General features: G+C 53.1%; 1 long non-coding RNA gene across 4 annotated transcripts; it reads right to left on the reverse strand.

Moving 5' to 3' along the window:
• Nucleotides 1–78: 78 nt before the first annotated feature.
• Nucleotides 79–4,912, reverse strand: LOC129535096 (uncharacterized). 4 transcript variants are annotated; one of them, XR_016036761.1, is made up of 5 exons: nt 4,267–4,912; nt 3,887–4,025; nt 2,341–2,697; nt 1,988–2,107; nt 79–1,673 (listed from the first exon to the last, which is right to left on the reverse strand). It is a non-coding gene; the product is annotated as an uncharacterized LOC129535096 (long non-coding RNA). The 4 variants fall into 4 exon arrangements; XR_008681534.2 differs by having other exon boundaries at nt 79–1,023; nt 1,497–1,673; nt 3,887–4,912; XR_016036760.1 differs by having other exon boundaries at nt 3,887–4,912.
• Nucleotides 4,913–16,768: the final 11,856 nt, after the last annotated feature.

The following is a 16,768-nucleotide window of genomic DNA, read 5'->3' on the forward strand; positions in this document are numbered from 1 at the left end:
TAGCCAGTTCAAGAACAAGAGATTTTCTCTTTTGTAAAAGAGATTGGAAATGCTTCCATTTTATTTCGTGGTCCTGCACTAGATAACATGGAATTAGAATGATTTTGAAAACGGGAATTTATTTTGCAGTGACATAGTTGATGGAAGAATTAGAAAATAAAAAGTGATAGTAGTGAATTCTTGCTTTTTATACTTGTTGTCTGTCATTTTGTACAGCTAAGGGATCTCGGTTTATTTGGATTTGCCTGGGTTATCAAAGGAAGTGGCAAGTAATCTGAATCAAACAGCCCCTGCTCACTGGCTCACTTATTCTGAAGACCTGTATGGAGCCTCTGCTCCGTGAAAGGCCCTGTGTTAGCAGTGGGGACTCTGGGAGAAGCAAGACACCCCCGCAACTAGAGTGATGGTCTAGGAGGCACAGTCACATGAGGTGTGTCGTGGGAGTGAGGGGAAATGGCACATTGCTGTGAGGTGTCCTTTTGGATCTTGGATAAACCCCAGAGAGATCTCTTTCTGTGGCAGGACGGAAGGGGTCCTGGCTCTTGCTGCATTGCTGCTGACCACAGGGATGGAGTAGGTGTTTTCTACCCCATATCTGCTAGGCATCCTGCAGAACTCCGGTCCCACTCCCTTGAAGTGATGCCCAGAAATCCATGGACTGATCCTTTCTTTCCTGGCCCTGGGGACCCAGAACTCACAGTGTTAACCAGCTTTTAATTATCTTGATTGTCATTGGGCATTGCAATCAAAGACTCGACATTTATTGGTGCTGAAATGATGAAAATAAGGGTTGGGATGGAAGACCAGCTGGGACACAGGCAAAGAGCATTTCTTGCTTCTGTTTCCTGGAGGAACATGGGTCCTGCTGGAATACTCCTCCACACCCAAATTTCACAGTTCCTCTAACTGGAAATGGGGCTTGCCGGGTAGCTCAAAAGATGAAGAACGTGAGGCAGCCAGGCACCGAGTCCAACACACACGCTTTGTGAGCCAAGGGACACTTTACAGCAGGCCAAGGGTTACCTGCAAGGACAGACTGCTGCCTGTTTCTGGGCCTGTGGGCCTCTCTGCCTGCCAACACTCAGCACAGCCCCCAGCCTTCCCCCATCACCCCCTGGACCCTGTTCCAAAACAGGGAGTTTAGACCAGAACAGAGAGGGAAAAACACTAACCTGTTTCCTAACAACACATTTCTCTCAAGCACCCAGACCAAAATGAGTGGCGATGCCATCTTTTTGTAAAGGTCAAAGACCCAAAGCCTCTCCCTGAGTCCAGAGCAGCACCACACAAGAGGAGTGCCGGACCCCGAACCCCCACCAAGTGGGCAGCACACCCCAGGGCAGGGCCAAGTCAGACCGAATGAGATGGGCACATACAGGGCACAGCAGTGACTGGACAGTGTCACCATGAGCTGGTCTCTCTGTCACCTTCCCCTTGACAGCCCAGCCTGGACAGGCCTCCCGCCCAAAGGGGGTCAGGTGCTTGAGGATGTCCACCTGGAAGACGTCTTTCCCGGCCCTCCCCAGGACGGGCTGCAGCAGCCAGCGGGGGTTGGCCAGCGCATCAGGTACTTCTGTTGAAGGCTGGGTAGCAGGGCTTCATTCTCCAGCGCCTCCACCTTGTCGGGACCTAGGTTTTCTGGGCACAGCAAAGTGTCCCCAATGTCCACAGACCTGTGTGCAAAGACAAGACACAGAAGGAGAACAAGGTGTTCAAAGTCATACCTGCTAGAGCCTAAGACCGTATCACAGAGGGGACCCGAGGTGAACTGGGCCCACTGGCTGAGCCTTTCGGAAGGGCTCACCTCAACAAAGGGAATTGGGGGCAAGGCCAATGAGGGAGGGAGCTAAATGAAAGGGAGAGGCCTGGTGCTCCACGAACCCACCAGGCCACAGGCAGCTCTCAGTCTGCCCACTGCAGGCCGCAGGGACAGAGCAGGAGGGCCCCAGTGGGGAGCCTGTGGGCATCAGGTCCGCAAGCGACTCACCAGCAGAGAGGGGATGCAGTGGGGCCTCATCCCTGGGGAGTCAGGGGACTTGCTCAGGCCCAGCTGTAGGAAGTGTGGGTGGGGAACCCAGGCTGGGTGCTGTGCTGCCTCTCGTGGTCTCTGCCGGGCATGCACACACACACATGGGGACACACACACACAGACACAAGTGCCACCTGCAGACCTGGACCCACCTCTGACTCTCAGAGCATAAACGGGGACTGAGGCCCAGAGTGGTGGTCAGGCACCTCGTGCCACCATCTCCCAGCCCAGGGACCCTCGATGCCCCTCTGAAGAAACCCTAGCCCCCCACCCCCACCAGCTGGTTCAACAGAAAACAAATGAGCACAAACCGGCTGAGATCAAGGGCAGTTCCAGGGGCCATGCGGGCAGCGCAGGGCAGGGCACTTGCCCGGCAATCGTCACTTGCCCGCGATCACTCTGCAGCTGAACTGGTCCCCGTCTCTCAGCAAGGCCTGGATCTGGGTGGGGCTCATCCCCAGCCTCTGCTCCAGCAGCTCCCGCCAGGCTGCGTCCTCCCAGTCCCGGTGCCGGATGTGGATGGCCAGGGTACACTGCCGGGTCCGCATAGCACAGGCCTCCACTGAGTTTCCCGGGTCTTGACACCATTTAAGACGAATCCCGCGTAAGGCTGTCGGAAGGACAGACAGCCGGACTTCATCTCCCAGGGCTCCCAGGACCTCATGTGGCTGCAGAAACACAGAACCACAAAGACCAGGAGCCTGACACTGAGGCCTCCAAGCTCACAGCCCTGGGCCAGACCTCAGCCCCACGTGCCTGAGCATCCTCCAAGCCTGCTGGAACAGAGGGGAGGATCACAGAGGCCTGGCTCCTTCCATCTGTCTCCACATGGTCCGCTGACAGGGGGCGGTGACCCAGAGGACCCAGCCATCACATGCAGTTTGTGGGGAGGTCAGGAAGGTGGGCAGGACAGCAGAAGAGAGGCACGAGGTGAGTTCCAAGACAGAGGGACTTGAAACCCTAGGAGCACTGAGGAGGGAGGGTGGGTCCCCTGGCTTCACAGCCCCATGGCCGGGCTCTGGTCGTCTCCCAGCACAGAAAGGCAAAGTCCTGGATTTGGCTTCCTCCACCCCAGGCCCCCACTGCACCCCTCAACTCCCCGGCCCCCATGCCTGCCCATGCTCTGCAGATCCCCGATCTTAGCCCAGGGCTGCTGAGGGCCGATCTGTGCTAACCAATCTGGCCTCGGCCCTGGGGCCACCCTGGACCTCAGATGGCCCTGCCAGGAGTCTTCCCCTCACCTTTGGAAGCTGTCTTCCTCCCAGCCCTTCCCACACCATGGCCTCCACTGTCAGCAGATGCCCCGGCCCCTGCCCAGAACCTAGAGAAAAAGCAAAGAGCAGGAACTTCTGGGACAGGCATGCTCCATGTCTTTGCCAGGGCCTGCGATGGCACCACACAGGGATCACAGAATTCAAGCCTCAAATAACCTGCTAGGTTACTGTCACCTCATTTCACAGCTGATGAGGTGCTAAGAGATAGAGATAGCCCATGACTGCAGGGGACCTGACCACACACACCTCCATTCTCACTTCTTTCCTTGTACCTGGAGGGAGTGGGGTGGAGGCAGAAGAGCAGAGCAGCGGGCCTGAACCTCAGCAGAGTCTCAGCACCTCGCAGGGAGCCTCCGTTTCCACGTGGCTGTGAGGACGGGGACAAGGTCCCAGAGGAACCCATCCTAGGGCCTCCTGGGCCTTTCCTTCCCTGAGCACAGAAGAGCCACAGTTCTCACAGGCCCACGAGGCCCCATGTGATCTGGCTCCTGCCCTGGCAGCCTGCTCTCCTCACCCCTGGATTCACCTCCAGTAGCCATTAAGGCCACCCTTCCATCCTTGGAACATTCCAGTGTGTTCCTACCTCAGAGCCTTTGTAGGGTGTGAGGAGTCACATCAGGTTCCCTCAAATCCAGGTGCTGGAGTCTCAATCCCAAGGACCTCAGTGTGTCTGTTTTCACCTCCCAGTGTCGGGGGTCCCACAAGGTACTGACTCTTCCCTCCTGAAGGAAGGGAAGGGAAAACTCACTGTGCCAATACAAGCACTTGACGTGAACACACCGTCACTGACTGAACCATACAGGAGGAGGCCCGGGGCACAGGGCTCACACCCGAGGTGCTGACACATGCCAGCAAATGGCCTTCTGCAAAGGCTCTCCCGTGTCCACTCCCCCAACCAGTCGAGCGTGCCATGTCCTCACGTACTGGCTGGCCCCGAGCATCATCATCCCACTGAACCTTTACCTGCTGGGTGACAAAGGGTCACCCTCTTCACTGGGTGAACACATCACAATGTTCCCTTCAGTCACACCTCTTGTCTTGATACTGCGCACAGGCACGGTAAATTCGAGTGTTCCTGGAAGTTACTTCAATACAGGACGGCTAGGAATAACTTGAATGTTTACATAATTGTTAGCAAGCCTCTAAAATATGTTTCTCCAAATCCAAACTACTTTCTCCTGATTTAATCTCCCCATAGCCAGATTCCCAATGTGCCCATGGTCACTGTATAGCCACCCAATACAAGAGCAAGAGTGATGGAGACAGCAGAACGGACACAGAGGTGCCCCGAGCCAACTGTGGCTAAACCACCTTTTGTAGATTTTACAAACCGGACGACCGGCATAGACCATAATGTCCGGGCCGCTTGCAGGCCTGGAAATGCAAATGACCCTGAAGCTTAATCTTAAACTTCATTAGCTTCACTCTTCATCTCTGTCTGGTCCAAAGAGTTACAGAAGGGAAACCAAACGCTGAGAAAAGGCTTGGGACTCAGATAACAAGCCGGAAGGGAGGAAGGTACCCAACCAGAGGCAAGGATCAGGCAATCAGGACGAATTCCAGACAACCAGAATGCAAAACTACCTAGGAGAGGGACTTCTCTAGTGGTCCAGGGGTTAAGCCTCCTTGCTTCCACTGCAGGGGACCTGGGTTCGATCCCTGGCCGGGGAACTAAGATTCCACATGCCTAACATCAGGGCGAAAAGAAATAAGTAAAAATTAAAGAGACATCTACATTTACTGAGGGCTCAAAAAAAAAACAAAAAACTACCTGGGAGTTAGTGACTAGCATTTGACCTAAAGAATGGAGACATAGCTTGAGTTGGGACATCACACAAGGACCCAAACTACAGAGCTGTCTTTCCTCCATGGTTGAGGTGAGAAACCTGGCATGATGTTGGGTAGACACTGAGTGGTAGGAAGAGGAAGCAGTTCAGGGGAGGCAGGCTTCTTGAACCAGCATAAGAGAAGAACCATGCTGGGCCAGCACAGATTCAAGTCAAGTAATGCAGAAACCAAAAAGACAAAGACAATGCTCTAAGTTTGTCAACACTGAATTCCCGGATGTTACAGTCATAGCATCCAATGTGTGCTGAGCTTGAAAGGACCTTCTAGGTTCCATGTTCCACACCACATCTTCTTTGGGGACAAGGAGCAGGTCACTAGTGCAGGGGTCAGGACTGGCCCCTTGGGGTTGGACTCCTGTCTCGCTACCACCCACACCCCACCCACTCTGCAGTGTGCCACTCAGAGCCCGCCTCCCTCTTCTCACAGGGAGAGGTATCCTAGCACTTCCGATGCTTCTACAGAGAGTGATCCTGTGTCCAATGGGATTACTGACATACTTGCCTTGCTTACCCGCTTGACACACACTGATGCCTGGGCAGGGCCAATCTCATCACCTGCCAAGTCCAGAGTGGTACGGCAGAGTTGATGAGTGCCAAGTGACTCGAATATAAAGAAAGCTTAGCACCTAAGAATTGATGCTTTTGAGCTGTGGTGTTGGAGAAGACTCTTGAGAGTCCCTTGGACTGCAAGGAGATCCAACCAGTCCATTCTAAATGAGATCAGTCCTGGGTGTTCATTGGAAGGACTGATGTTGAAGCTGAAACTCCAATACTTTGGCCACCTGATGCAAAGAGCTGACTCATTTGAAAAGCCCCTGATGCTGGGAAAGATTGAGGGCAGGAAGAGAAGGGGACGACACAGGATGAGATGGTTGGATGGCATCACCGACTCGACTGACATGGATTTGGGTGGACTCCAGGAGATGGTGATGGATAGGGAGGCCTGGTGTGCTGTGGTTCATGGGGTCGCAAAGAGTCGGACACGACTGAGCGACTGAACTGAAGTGACTCAAAGCCAAAAGTCAGCACCTAGTCATTGTCTCCTCTGGCAGAAGCATCTCTGGCAACAGTACCAAGGTAAACTGGGCCAAGTCTTTATCCTCAGAGGGATTGCAGTCTAGCTGGGGTAACATTGCATACATGCCCATGTGCACATGCACACACACAGAAACAGGAACCGCCCAAGGTAACCTTGCACAAAAATAGTAGTATAGAGAGCGTTCTGGAAGGTTGTGCACACACATACACACACACACAGAAACTGCCCAAGGTATCCTTTTATAAAAAGACTACTACAGAGAGGCTTCTGGAAGTTGCGGGGAGGAAGGAACAGTCCTGAAGGCAGCCTTGGCAGCTTCAGCAGGACACAGGAAGTGAGGAGGGAGGGATCTTCCGTGAGCAGCGTGGAGGGCTGGACACCCGGAGAGTCAGGCTGCGGGAGTGGAGGCACGGCCGTGACCATCAACGGGGCAGGGGGAAGTCCTGCTGCGAGGAAGGGAGGAAGGCCCGTGGTGGGGGTCAGAGCCCCGAGAAGAGTGGAGAGCGATGGCTAAGTCTGGGCCCAGAACTGTTTTCACTGACCTCATTTGACAGACGGGCAAGATGAGGCCAGAGAGCTGCAGGCACTCGAACGCCAAGTTGTGGGAGTCAGGGGTTGCCTCGGGGAAAGCGGTGTTTTAGGGTTCGTGGTTCTGCTACCAGGGTGGCCTGGGTGGCAGGGGCTGGAGAGCGATTAGTAATCTGCCTGAGTCATGTCAGCAAAGGCCCTGGGTTTAAGAGAGCTCAGGAACCACTGGATGAGCAGGGTATTCTTCCAGAAACTTCTTCTTAAGGATTCTATGTGGGACTCCTCTACTCTTCACGGCTGATTTGATGCCGGGGGAGCTGAGTGGGAGAGGGGTGGCTGGGAAAAGACTCTCATGCTTCATCGAAGGTGGGCAAGCGAGGCTCAGGCACAGGCCCTCCACATGTACCTGCGGTGACCCGAACACTCTGGGGACGTGACGGGAAGGCAGTGCACTCTGGATCGGTGTCCCAGACATACACTGAGCTCCATGGACCCCGTGACACCATCCCTGGCATCCCTCCTCAGAGATTTCAGATTCTAGGAGCTGTGCCTTTCTGTCCGCCTGTCTGGGGCTGGTCAGCAAGTTCCCCATCTTCTCCACCTCTGTAGTCCCAGTGCCGGGCCCCAAGGAGGTGCTCACACACCAGAGAGAGAGGGGATCACAGAAGGAAGAGAGGTGACCGGTGGCCGTTGACAGAGCTATTGATGGACCAGTCAGCAGACTGTCCACATCTGGAGGAGGGGGCAGTAAGGCACACTCCGTCTGTGATGCCCGCGTGCCTGATGCTACAGAAGCCCGTGGACAAGTCCTGGGAACACACACCCACTAGACTGTTCTCACTGACTAACCACCAAAGGAACACCTCTGTGTCTGGATGCAGCCTCCCTGGCGCTCAGTCTCACCTCGCTTCCTCAGGTGGTGTACATGCCACCTCCACCCCCATGGGAAAGTGGTCATCCTTCTTAATGAAGGGCTCATGCAGTGCCACAGAGCACACTGTTCTCCTGCCACATGCCACAAAGGGTACGTGCCATTTCAACACACTGGCTACTCTAGCAACTGGGCTTTTGTCTCCTTGCTAAAGTGGGTTCCCCTCCCTAGACATGATGTTACTGAATTGAAAACAAGACTGACAAGCAAAGCCCTGTGGTCTGTCAAAGCAGCCGGTCTTCTGGACACACACCCGAGGAGTCCCAGTGGAGTACAGAGGACAGAACACTGTACCAACACTGAACCTGAAGCACTCAACTCAGCAATGGACAGACAGGGTGGAGGCCACTTACATGAAGGTTATCTTTCTAGATGCCATGCCATTATGAGTATCAAGAAAGCACATGGATGCCAGACACACCAACAGCTGTCCACAATTCTGAACCTTCACTTAGACCTAGAGTGTGGAGACAGGCCTCAGCCAGGGTCTAAAAGCAGGCCACTTGTTCCTATCAGAAATTCCCTTAGAAAAGTATCCATTAGCTTACCTTTTGGCTCAGATGGTAAAAATCTACCTGCAATACAGAAGACCCAGGTTCTATCCCTGGGTCGGGAAGATTCCCCTGGAGAAAGGAATGGCTACCCACGCCAGTATTCTTGCCTGGGAAATTCCATGGACAGAGAAGCCTGACAGATTACACTCAGTGGGGTCGCACACAATTGGACACGACTCATCGACTAACACTTTCTGTATGATCCAGACTACAACGAAACCAAAGTGCAACTCTTCTTAACAAACTGCAACAGCTTCTTAACCCAAATGGTGTTCTTCAGAAAATATTTTACAGATGTTTCAGACACTGGCAATTGAGAAACAAATACTTTCTGTCTCCTTCACATGGCAGGTCAGTTTCCATATCTGTATAGTTGATGATGTTGCCCTTAATAGAAACATTCATTCAACAATTTTATGACACAATCAGAATGACAGTAAGAAGTCTGAACCAAAGGATGTGAAAGGTCAAAGGCAGTCTGTGATCAGACCTTTGCTTTTCAAAATGCTATACGTGGGCCAGACACTTAGGCATCAACTGGGATCTGGTCAGAAGCACAGAATCTCACATCCACCTCAGAACATCTGAATCAGAAGTCACATTTGACAAGATCACTGACGGATCTGAACTCACACTGAAATCTGAGATCTAGGTCACTGGTTTTTAAACTGTGTTCTGTGGCACACTTTGGGGGCCTCTATGACGAGTGGGCCAGGAAGAGATTAGGAAGAAAGGGGATGGGGAGCAGGCCTCGCTTCAGCTGAGCAGCCTGCCTCTGATCTGTTTGGGACGCTGAACCCCACACCACCCCCCAGTTAGATATCCCATGGGCACAAAGGTTGGAGAATCACTGTTCTGGACCAATCATCTCATTTTCTACATGCACAACTGAGAGCTTCCAAACAGCATAAGGGGATTTTACTGAGATCACATTATAGTCCTTTGAACACTGTTAGAGAATTCTGAAATTTACAAAGCCTGGGAATCATGAAAAATCTTCATAGGCAGTGTTGCTGGAATAACCTGCGAACTGCAGAAGTAGAAGCAAAGACAGACCCTGAGCCCCAGTGGGAGACAACCTGATGTCCAAGGCTGTGCCCTGGAAAAGCCCTGTAACATAAGCGTCATCTTGTGCTACCTGGTTTTCAACAGAGGAGAGAGACACCCAAAGATAGTAAGTGCCAAGGCCACACAGCAAAAGAAGAGCTGACATTCAAACCCAGGTCCCTGAATCCCAAAGCCCAGGCTCATGTCATTCGCATCATGAGCACAAATAGGCAGCCCCTCTGTGTGCCCTGTGCATTGGCCCAGCCTATGAGCTACATGGACACACATCCACTCAAAAAAGGAGCCATCTACCCTCACGGACCTGTGGGATGCAAATAATGGGCTTCTGTGCCAATGCCTGGGCTCCTGCTATAAGTTCAAGGCACGGAACATGCACATTCAGTTGCTATATCTTTGTGGTAATGAGAGTTAAGAATCCATTTTAATATCCATTGCTATATATCTAACATCTCCATGCCTTGGGAAAGTTAGAAGGGATTAAGAAGGCAGAAATGGTCAGAGGAGGAAAAGGAAACAAAATACTTTACAATGTAGTACATATTAGGTTTGGGCTTCCCTGGTGGCTCAGAGGTTAAAGCGTCTGCCTCCAATGCGGGAGACCCGGCTTCGATCCCTGGGTCGGGAAGATCCCCTGGAGAAGGAAACGGTAACCCACTCCAGTATTCTTGCCTGGAGAATCCCATGGATGGAGAAGCCTGGTAGGCTACAGTCCACGGGGTCGCATAGAGTCGGACATATTAGGTTTAGCACCTCATTTTTATATTCACACCCTCCAAGCACTGCATGGAAGCTTTCTGCCACGGAAGCTCTTATTGCCAACCACTTTTAATTAAAACTGAAGCTGCAAAAAAGAAGACAATCCAATCAAAAAATGGTCAGAACACCTGAATAGACATTTCTCCAAAGAAGACACAGATGGCCAAAAGGCAAATGAAAAGAGGCTCAACATTCTTTATTATCAGACAAATGCAAATCAAAACTCCTATGAAGTATCACCTTACACTGGACAGAGTGGCCATAATTAAAAAACCTACGAAGAATAAATGCTGGGGAGGGTGTAGAGAAAAGGGAACCCTTGTACACTGTTGGTTGAAAAGTAAATTGGTACAGTCAACGTGATGAACAGTATGGAGGTTCCTTAACCAATTACAAAAAAAAAACCCCAACAAACAACAACAACAAAAACAGAACTACCATATTATCCAGCAATCCCACTCCTGGATATATACCAGGAAAAGACAAAAACTCTAGTTTGAGAAGATACATGCATCCCAATGTTCATTGCAGTACTATTTATAATAGCCAAGATATGGAAGCAGTGTAAGTGTCCATCAATGGATAAGCAAGAAAAAGATGTGGTACACACACACACACACACACACACACACAGGAATACTACTCAGCCACAAAAAATAATGAAGTAATGCCATTTGCAGAAACATGAGTGAACCTAGAGATTATCATACTAAGTGGACTATGTCAGAGAGAGAAAGACATATATTCTATGATATTACTTATATGAGGGATCTAAAAAGATGATACAAATGAAATTATTTGAAAAGCAGAAACAGACTCAGAGAATAAACTTTTGGTTACCAAAGGGGAAAAGCAGGGGAAGGGATAAATTTGGAGTCTGGGATTAACAGATACACACTGCTATGTATAAAATAGTAGTACTGTGGTGCTGGAGAAGAGCCTTGAGAGTCCCTTGGACAGCAAGGAGATCAAGTCAGTCAATTCTAAAGGAATCAACCCTGAATATCCATTGGAAGGACTGATGCAAAAGCTGAAGCTCCAATATTTTGGCCACCTGATGTGAAGAGCCAACTTACTGGAAAAGACCCTGATGCTGGGAAAGACTGAAGACAGAAGAAGAGACTGCTACAGGCTGAGATGATTGGATGGCATCAGCGACTCAGTGGGCATGAGTTTGAGCAAACTCTGGGAGAGAGTGAAAGACAGGGAAGCCAGGTGTGCTGCAGTCCACGGGGTCCCAAAGTCGAACACGACTGAGTGACTGAACAACAATGTATAAAACACATAATTAAGGTCCTACTGTATAGAACAGGGAACTATACTCAATATCTACAATAACTTATAATGGAAAAGAATCTGGAAGTATTTATATAGTGAATCACCTTGCTGTACACCAGAAACGACGGACACAACATTGTTAATCAACTATGTGAAAGTCAGGGAGAGTCACTCTGTGGAGTCCGACTCTTTGAGATGCCATGAACTCTACAGTATACAGTTCATGGAATTCTCCAGGCCAGAATACTGGAGTGGGTAGCCTTTACCTTCTCCACGGGATCTTTCCGACCCAGGAATCGAACTGGGGTCTCTTGCATTGCAGGCGGATTCTTTACCAACTGAGTTATGAGGGAAATCCTAACTATACTTCAATTTAAAGAAAAAAAAAAAAAGTGAAGTTGGAAGAGCCGGCCAGCAGATGGCACAACGAGCAAGCAGCACATTACTGTCAAAGCCTAGTGTCATTTCAGAACAAAGCTGGCCCCTTTCCTAAAGCCTCCTCCAAGTGTCTTTTGGGGCAATACAACAGGCCAAGGCCACCCTCCCCATATCATCTTGTCTTCACTGCCTGCACTATTCCTTCAAAGGCAGTAAGCGAGGGGCCCACACTGCTAAACTCCTCCTGGTGCTCGAAGCTGCCACAGCTCAGGCCACTGGGGAGTTGGTCTGGGCAAACCTGCACCATGTCTTCCTTCTCTGCACAATACATGAGCAGCAGCCACTCTGCTCAGCCTGAGGGACACTGGGTGCCACATGGGGCAAATCAACCTTCTGCTGGGGGCCAGGAGAATCTGGGCCCAACGCCCTCACCTCTGTGTGTGTTTAGCTGCTAAGTCGTGTCCTACTCTTTGTGACCCCATGGAATGCAGCATGCCAGGCTTCCCTGTCCTTCACCATCTCGCAGTTTGCTCAAATTCACGTCCATTGAGTTGGTGATGGTATCTAACCCTCTCCCGAAAATAATTGTCAGAACATAAAGACCTAATGTCATATCTCTAAACCTCTTTCTGGATTCTGGAACAGGAATTGGAGACCTTATCACAAGCCAGGAGAAGTCAGCCTGTGGAAGAAGGTGCCCATGCCTTCAGCAAGGACAGGCTCCAGCTGCCAGAGCCGCTCATCCCGGAAAGAGCCATGCTGGTTACCTGACTCACCTGTGCGCCCCTCTTGTCTGTCTGTTGACTGAGCCTGTGTATGGGAGGCACACAAAGCTTTGTCCAATCACTGACTAACCAAATGACTGAATTAATGAATTCTTCTTGGGCAGATAGGCAATGGCTTACCTTTAAAACTGCAAGTGAGGGCATTAATCAACTGTATGCAGGGCAAAGGCCAGATGACTTAGAGTCGCCCCTGAGTGGGACTCAGGCTAGTATCCCAGCCCCTTTTCCATGACCTTGCTCCAGCTACACACATGGGCCCAGTTCCCTCCATGGGTCTGACCCTTCTTGGGGCCCTTTCCCCATTTCCCATCCAAGGAGACCCTCTTCACTATGAGAGCCAGCCCAGACGACACTCCCATCTAAAAAGCCCTCCATGATGTGAGTCAGTGTTTGATTCCCCACTCTTCATGCCCCCCAACCTCTGCCTCGTTTCAGGCTCTGCACTTTACAGGTCTGCCTGGAAGATGCGCTCCAGCCTCCCCACCCCCTAGCCCTGAGTGATGCAGGGGTGAGTGGACACCTGATGCCCTGCACAGTGGAGGAGCCTCTTGCAGGACGGGTGTCCTTGGAATTGAATGCACTTTGCCTTGTGAGGTCTGGCACCCAGACCTGCCCTCTCACATCAGGCTGTGCTTACACCGGCTCTGACTGATGGCCAGGTGGCCAGCACACTGGAAGCAGTTCTCCTGCCCAACCCAGCAGTTGTCTGATGCAAAAGACGCCAAGAACCCCTCCCACCAGGCTGTGTGCAGGGCAGAGTGTGGTGCCACCCGCCAAAGGCACCTGACGTCCTGTGTGTACATACAGCCACCGCTCAGGCACCAATTCCTGGTGTCAGATCTCCTGCTCGGTAAATAGCAATCACGAGGCCCCAGGCACTGTGAGGGGCCGACCACCGGGGCCCACTGTGGACACCACCAATGCCTGTCTGTGCTCTGCACCTCCCGACGGGCTGGCAGGAACTGTCAGGTCACCATCGCAGGTGAAGGGATGCCCTGCCCACCCCTGCCTGCTCCCTGTCCCCTTGGTGGTGAGTCCCCAGCCAGCCTCCGGCACCAACTCCCCCGCACCCCACACCCTGGAATAGCCTCACGAAGGACCCATCCCGAGAAGTCTGACCCTGGAGTGGTCCGAGGAGAGGTGGCGAGATGGGGCCTTGGTACGGGGTTGACATCCCCTGCCCCACTGGTTATGAGGAGCCACCCTGGGGGTAGTCAGTGTGCACTCAGCCCTGGGCTCAAGGCCACAGCCCAGCTGCTAGAACTTTCACTGGGCTGGCAGGGGCAGAGGAATTCCCTGGCAGGTGAGACGATGCAGGCATGTGGGACAAGGGGGGGATAGAGGGAAGTGACTTCTTTGCTCTGCTGTCCACAGGGGGCTGAGCAGCTCAGGGTGAAGAACAGTGAGAACTGGGGGCGGAGGGGCCAGGGTCTCACCGGTATCTGACAAAGCTTCAGGCAGTGGACAAACATCAGGCCAGGATTCGACAGGACTGGCTGAACGTCAAAGACACTGAACGTTCTGCCAAGGCAGGCCTGACCCGCTGGCATTGGAGGTCCTCTTGGGAAAACCTGCATCCCTGACACGAAGGCCAGGGAGACCGGGAGGCAGGCCCCTGGAGACCAGGACTATCCAGACGTCTCTGAACTTCTGAACCTGCAGCAGCAGTAGTTAATCCCCCCACCCGATGAAGAGCTGGTCCCCCCCACCCTGACTGCCAAGAGAGCAAACGGGACTGGAGCCCTCCCTCACAGGTGCCCTCCATCCCAGGAAGCAGGGGAGCTCGATGCCCCAAGTTGTGGCAGGACCCACAGCACTACCAGCAGGAGAGCCCAGGAACCATGGAGAGCTGGTCACCTACTGCACGGCCACCGAGCAGAGCAAAGTCACCACACAACATAGGCTGAGCTCGCCGGGCCTGGCGATGGGGAGACGGATGACACCTCCTTCCCCCGTTCCCACTGCCCAGGGACTGCAGCAGAGGTCACGGGGTTGTAGTGAGTGGTCAGGAGCCAGGGGCCATCACAAGGGTTGCCGCTGCCCAGGAGGCCAGATCCACAGAGCGGGGCAGGTGATCAGTACAACATGGCCTCCTTGGGGCTCGATGGGTGGGCAACGGATCAAGGTACAGTCCCAAACAACACTGAGGCCAAGAGCAGCCGCCCCAGTAAACAGGTCAAGATCCCTCGTCCAGGTTCGGCCCCCAAGCCAATTCTGAGATCTGGAACTGAGGAACAGGGATGGGGTGGGCCCCCGGGGGAAGGACGCTGCAGCACCACAGCAAACAAACAAGGGAAAGACCCCAGCCCCTCCCAAAGGGACCTCAGGCTCTTGGTCAGTGACTCTACATAGGGAGGTGGGACCTTCAGAGGGGTGGATGCTGCCAGACACAGGGTCAACTTGACACTGATGTGACAGACCCGGTTAACGCTGACTCTGCAGTCACTTCGGGAGGACCCCCTGGGCTGGGCTTTCTGAGCAGAAGGGGTCCAAGGGACACAGGGCCAGTCCGGAGGAATCATCAGTCAGTCTTGAGATGGGAGAGCCTGGAGTGCAGTATCCCCCAGAGCCAGGTGCAGAGCTTAGTGAGACCTGGGCGAACATGTGATATGAGTGAAAGATGGTAACTGAACAGAAACCCTGCTTAAACTCCAGTGAGTAAAAGAGAAATGCACAGAAAAAGAGGGGGATACTCGCCCCACTCATGAACTGGAGAACCTTCTCACCTCTGGGGTTGCCTCACGGGCGTCCTCTGCTCCTGACTCCTCACACCCTCTCTGTGCTTGGCCAAGTCGCCATGGTGGGCACGCAAGTACTCAAAGGGTAGACAGATGGGGCTCCCGCCCAGCGCACGAGAGTCCACTCACTGAAGTCCTCTCACCATGGGTACGGGTTGGCAATGTGCACTCCAGACCACCCTCCCTGCTCCTCAATCTCGCAAACTAAACAGCTGGACCCGTTCAGTGGGCCACAGCCTGCTGTCCAGAAGCGCCTTCCAGTGCTGGGGGGCCTGGCGCCCGGGTCATGGCCAACCTGCCCAGATGGAGGACAGTGAAGAGCACGTAGACCCCAGAGTTCAGGAGTGATGGAGACACGCAAACCAGCATCTCCCGCTCCCAGGTCAGATGCGATAAAAAGGCCTGTGATGTGAATGTGAGCGGGGCAGCACCAGAGGCTCACAGAAGCTCCCGAGGTCCCCCTGGGCGGTGCACCATCCCCTGGGCAGGCAGCACCCCGAGAAGTGGCAGCAAAGTGGACACCTGTGTCCTCTCAAGGAACTGCAGTAAAACTGAGATGAAATCAGAAATGCGTTCGGTTCTCAGGCTGGCCCCTCAATCTGGGCCGTATGGAGAGGGGCAGAGCCAACAGGAGCTGCCCTGGGGACAGAGGGGAAGACTGGTTGATGTCCCAGAGCTACACAGCTGCTCCTGGGCTTGTCCTGTGGGAATCCAAGGCCTGTAACTGAAGCTAGGCAGGGACCAAGGGACTGACACAGACGTGAAGGAGCCCTCTCTCACAGGCAGAGTGCTGGATGCCAGGGCAGTGTCTCCTCAGGGACGGCTCGCCCCAGATGCCAAGCCTCGGGATGGACTGCAGCCCCCAGTAGGAGGGCCTGAGGGACATGCGCTGACCTCTGGGGCACTTACGGCTCTGAGAGACCAGGCGAATACTGAGTCTGTTGCTAGCTTGCAAACAGAAGAGGGCAAATCTGAAACACAAAAATTCCAGGGCAGGATGAGTGCCCAGACCCCAAAAGAAGTGCCCACAACTCAGCACAGAAAGGACACATGGCTCAGCAGAGAGATGGGCAACAGGCATTTCAGAGAGGAAACCACATCGTTCAAGGAGGACACGAAGGAAACCGAGAGTCTGGGTCGAGCCTGCCCCAGGTCAGTGCTGCCCGCAAACGCACAGCAGGAGCAAAGTGGAACCTTCACCAAGCCTCAGAGACCCAGGTAGGGTGGGAGGCAGCACTCCTCGTGGCTTGGTCCGCACATGTGTGCATGTGAGGAGGGCTGGGGTCAGCCGCAGGGAAGCGATGGGTGCGGAGAAACGCCATGGAGCAGGTCCTCACAGCTGCCCCCATCAGCAGCCACACATCATAGAGCTCCAGTTCACTGGGCAAGGTCTCATTCAAAACCAGGATTTGGGAGGAACAGCAGCGGCCCACCCACCGTTCACAGGACCCTCCCTCATGATCTGAAACCACTACCAGCTGGTTCTGGAGGCAGCTGGTAACCACTCTTGGGGTGAGGAGCAGGGCGCCAGCATGAGGGAGTTGGGTCTGGTGACTGCTTGGG

The sequence above is a fragment of the Moschus berezovskii genome, chromosome X (genome assembly GCF_049115385.1).
Source record: "Moschus berezovskii isolate FMDL1 chromosome X, NW_MosBer_1.0, whole genome shotgun sequence".
NCBI lineage: Eukaryota > Metazoa > Chordata > Mammalia > Artiodactyla > Moschidae > Moschus > Moschus berezovskii.